The sequence below is a fragment of the Eumetopias jubatus genome, unplaced genomic scaffold, assembly GCF_037043125.1.
Source record: "Eumetopias jubatus isolate StellerSeaLion01/CBP00866 unplaced genomic scaffold, mEumJub1_p1.0 scaffold_4, whole genome shotgun sequence".
Taxonomy (NCBI): Eukaryota; Metazoa; Chordata; class Mammalia; order Carnivora; family Otariidae; genus Eumetopias; species Eumetopias jubatus.
This window is the reverse complement of record NW_028274810.1, coordinates 51,720,067-51,724,871: the sequence shown is the minus strand read 5'-3', so window position 1 is coordinate 51,724,871 and position 4,805 is coordinate 51,720,067. Positions and strand designations below refer to the sequence as shown.

Below are 4,805 nucleotides of genomic sequence, written 5' to 3'. Positions count from 1 at the left end.
CTGGAAGATGCTGCTTACATGAGATCCATAGAGTAGTCCCAGTCATGGAGACAGACAGCGGAAGGAGGGAATGGGGATTTATTTTGTAATAAGTACAAAGTTACAGTTTGGGAAGATGAAAAAAGTTCTGGAGATGGATGATGGTGATTATTGCAAAACAGTGTACTTAATACCACAAAACTGGGCGCTTAAAAAAGGTTAATATGGTAAATGTTATGTATATTTTACCACACTGAAAAAAAATGTTTATTATAAAAGAATTTAACATTATACAAGGCAGGGAGGGGTGAGGGGAATAAATGCTGGCCAAGTGGGAGGGAACGGGTAGTTGGGGCTCATGGTGGGCCAGGCACCGAACTAGGTCCCTCCCTTCTTTGTGTTGTCCAGTCTTCCCAATAGCTTGGGGAGGTGAAGGTATTACACCTCATGCGATCAGAAAGTAAATTGATAGACTTAAATGCCTGTACAGTGTATCATAAACAATTTGCCACAATATTATAAATTGGTTCAAAAGTTTTGAGTTAGTGTGACAGAACCAGAATGAGTATTATTTGAGGAAAGGTGAAGATGTTGAAGGGGATGGAGATGAGTTTCATTTCTTTTTAATATTTAAAAACTAATTCCACAGAGGAAAGTGTACCAATTTTTTAAAAGTTTATTGTTTTATTATAAAAATAGTAAACAATTATGCAGAACATTTAAAAAGTTAGTGAAAGAAGTGGGCACCTGGGTGGCTCAGTCGGTTAAGCAGCTGGCTCTGGATTTCGGCTCAGGTCATGATCTCAGAATCGTGAGATCGAGCCCTGTCTGGGGGCTCTGCACTCAGTGTGGAGTTTGTTTGAGATTCTCTCTCTCTTTAAAATAAATAATATTTTTTTAAAAATAGTTGAAAGAAGAAAATAAAAGCTATGCAGGATTTTGCCCCCAGAGATACATTGTTAATTTCAGTATCCATCCTCTCAGTCTCTTTTTCTATGGATTATATAGCTATTCCCTCAAATTGAAAACATAAACCATGTGTACTTTTACATCCTGAGTTTTAAATCTTAATATATAAGGGAAACATTTTCCCACATCACTAAGTATTCTTTAAAACTTGCTTTGTAATGATTTGTAATGATTTGTAGTGATTTGCGATCCCATAGACAGGCACACATTTTATCAAACCTCTCTTATTCAACAGAGGGTTGCATTTTTCCTCTTTTAAGTAATACTGTAATGACCACCCATATATTATAAATCTTTGACCATATATCTGATTATTTCCTTAGAATAGGTTCCAGAATTCCACCAAATGTTGTAAAGCCACTGCCAAAGACAAAAAAAAAAAAAAAAAAAAAATCCACAGAGAGCTCTAGTTTTGAGCCAGGATGGCAGGTATACTATTTCATATAAGGATGCATGTTTGGATTATGCTCTTAAAAATTATCTGTGCCTCTTTCGCCTCTGAGAGTTCAGATAAATGTATACATAATTTATTTATAGTCAGCTAAGTAAGTAATGGATATACAGTTCAGACCAGTAAATCAGTCTCTATTGTTTTATCTTGGCAGCTCACATTGCTTGGCACGTAATAGGTATTCAATAAAAATGTGTTGAATGAATGTCTATTGAATGAAATCTTTCATAAAGAAAGACACTCTCAGCATGAACATGGGGACCTAAAATTGAAAATGTGAAATGATAGTGCTTTGACTCCTGGGTGTGATTCACATGCCCAGATGGCTTTGTGCAGGATTTATGGAGAAGCGCCACGGTGTAAGGATCGCAGGCTGGGCGGGGAGGGGGGGGGTGGGCTCAGCAGAGTTGGAGCAAATCTTCTGGTGCGGGGGTCTCACAAAGCAGCTGCTCTCTGAGCCCGGGCAGTGGGAGTGCCGGGCTTCTCTGGCGAGCCGCCGCAGCAGCGTGGGTGGCCCCAGTTTCTGGGCCTTCCTCCAGTTGTGCGCACACAGCCTACGTTACTTCTGTCTGTTTTATGTCACCAGAGCCCTGGGGATGGCAAGAAATCTGCCCCGAAGTGTAAAACCGCCCTCTTACTGAAAGAATTTTCAGAATGGCAGTGGTGTACATGGAGGTGCCTGGAGATTTCGGAAGAGATACCCAGAAACGGCAAAATATGAAACAAAGGAGTCCTCTGGGGTTTGGCATCCGAAATCATCGACTGCTGTCCATCCAAGAGGGCTCCGTGTGCTACAAGCCGCTGCCTCACAGAGCCTCAACACACCTGCTCCTTGGCATTTCCGGAGCTCGCTTCCATGGGGACGTTTCCTGTCCTGTAGCTGGGCAGGAGACTGTGGCCAGGAAGCCCATGTGGTGCAGAGGAGGCTTGGCGGATGATGCAAAGGAAGATGGAGTAGGAATCGAGGGAACCTGGGATTCCATTCTGAGCCTTTCTAAGTGACCTGGGTCAAGTCCCTGAACTCATTCATTCACTCAAGGAACATTCGAATGTGCTACATACTAGAGCATCACCACTGAAGAGAAATATAACGCAAGCCACATGTGGAATTTAAATTTCTTTTTTTTTTTTTAAAAAAAGATTTTATTTATGTATTTGACAGAGAGATAGAGAAAGAGCACAAATAGGCAGAGAGGCAGGCAGAGGGAGAGGGAGAAGCAGGTTCCCTGCTGAGCAGGGAACCTGAGGCGGGGCTCAATCCCAGGACCCTGGGACCATGACCTGAGCAGAAGGCAGACGCTTAACGACTGAGTCACCCAGGCGCCCCTGGAATTTAAATTTCTAGCAATGACTTTTAAAGAAGTAAAAAGAAAGAGGTGACATTAATGTTCATGTGTTATTGAACCCAATATGTTCATTTTTTAAAAAAGATTTTATTTATTTATTTGTCAGAGAGAGAGAGAGAACACACAAGCAGGGGGAGCAGCAGGAAGAGGGAGAAGCAGGCTCCCCGCTGAGCAAGGAGGCTGACATGGGGCTTGATCCCAGAACCCTGGGATCACGACCTGAGCCAAAGGCAGCCACTTAACCGACTGAGTCACCCAGGTGCCCCTATTGAACCCAATATATTCAAAATATTACCACTGCATCATGTAATCAATATAAAAAATTATTCATGAGATTTTTATTTTTACATATTTTCCATATCAAGTCTTCAGAATCCCATATATGTTTTACATTTAAGGGCACATCTCAATTCAGATGCTAAGCTTTCATTGGAAATAGTCAACCTGTACTTAGATTTCATCAAGTTGACAGTTGGAGAAGTTGATGCACATACCTGAGTTATTCCAAACAGACTTAAAAGTTTTCCAGGAAGGGCTGCCTCGGGCTGCAGGAGAAGATGGTGGTCTCCACAGGAGTTAAAGTTCCTCATAATCTTTGCTTGTTGGAAGAACTTGAAGAAGAACAAAAAGGAGTAGACGATGGTACTGTTAGCTGGGGCCTTGAGGATGATGAAGATATGACACTTACAAGGTGGACAGGCATGATTATTGGGCCACCAAGGAAAAATGATGAAGACAGAATATATAGCCTGAAAGCAGAATGTGGACCTAAATACCCAGAAGCTCCTCCATCATTTGGATTTGTAACCAAAATTACTATGAATGGAATTAATGATTCCAGTGGAATGGTGGATGCACGGAGCATACCAGTGTTAGCAAAATGACAAAATTCATATAGCATTAAAGTTGTGCTTCAAGAGCTAAGACGTCTCATGATGTCCAAAGAAAATATGAAGCTTCCACAGCCACCAGAAGGACAAACATACAACTAATTTTAGTGGATCTCAAACTTGTCTTAAATCAACAACCTTCTACTCGTGTTAATGTCTTAATTAAATATCACAATGCAAAATACCCACACATTAAGTAAAATAATTCCAGCTGGTAAACATGACCTGGACATTTGTAAGAATATATTTAATATATGTATACCGTTATGTTTTCAGGTTACAGGAGGAAAAATGCAGCACCATTTTTTTTCTCTTGTTAAGGCACTATCATTTATTTTATTTTTTTAAAAAGATTTTACTTATTTATTTGACAGAGAGAGACATAGCAAGAGAGGGACCACAAGCAGGGGGAGTGGGAGAGGGAGAAGCAGACTCCCCACTGAGCACGGAGCCCAATTCGGGGCTCGATCCCAGGACCCTGGGACCATGACCTGAACCGAAGGCAGACGTTTAACGACTGAGCCACCCAGGCGCCCCAAGGCACTGTCATTTAAACATAAACCTGGAGTACTCAAAATAGAATTCAGGTTTACAAGATGAAAGCATGGAGAGAAGAGTCAGATGCTATGGAAGCATATGTGTTTCTGAAAAGTAAAAAAAAAAAAATCTCAAGAAGGAAAAACAGAAATGGCATGCATCTTGCTTTAGTGAAAGAGCTTCAGCTGAAATTGTCTAAAGTAGCAGGTACAATGAATATTGTCACAAATTGTATTAATTTTTGAAGTGGTGTGGGTGTTACTAGTAGTATCAAAAATATGTTCAGGATTGTTTTGATACCTGTATTTATAATAAGGTGTGGGGGAGGTCAATGAATTTCTATTAAAAGCCATTCCTGTGTGTTACATGTAACAGACATGGTAAATATTTGTTTACAGTCTTTGTTCGACAAACCATGCATTTAAGTGAAATCAACAAAAAGGAAATAGGTGTATGGATATGTGGTTTTGAGAATAAAGTTAGTCTTAAAATGTAAATAAAATGTGGACCGTGTCCTCAGAAACCATGCCATTTCTATTATATTGATGTGGTATATGTACAGTACCTTGCTGAGGTAGCAAAAATTGGAATTATTGTTATAATTCCAATTTGTATAGCTATTCATCTATAAAC

General features: G+C 40.2%; 1 pseudogene; it reads left to right on the top strand.

The window, feature by feature from the left end:
- Positions 1 to 3,302: 3,302 nt before the first annotated feature.
- LOC114208510 (ubiquitin-conjugating enzyme E2 variant 2 pseudogene) lies at positions 3,303 to 3,737 on the top strand (annotated as a pseudogene).
- Positions 3,738 to 4,805: the final 1,068 nt, after the last annotated feature.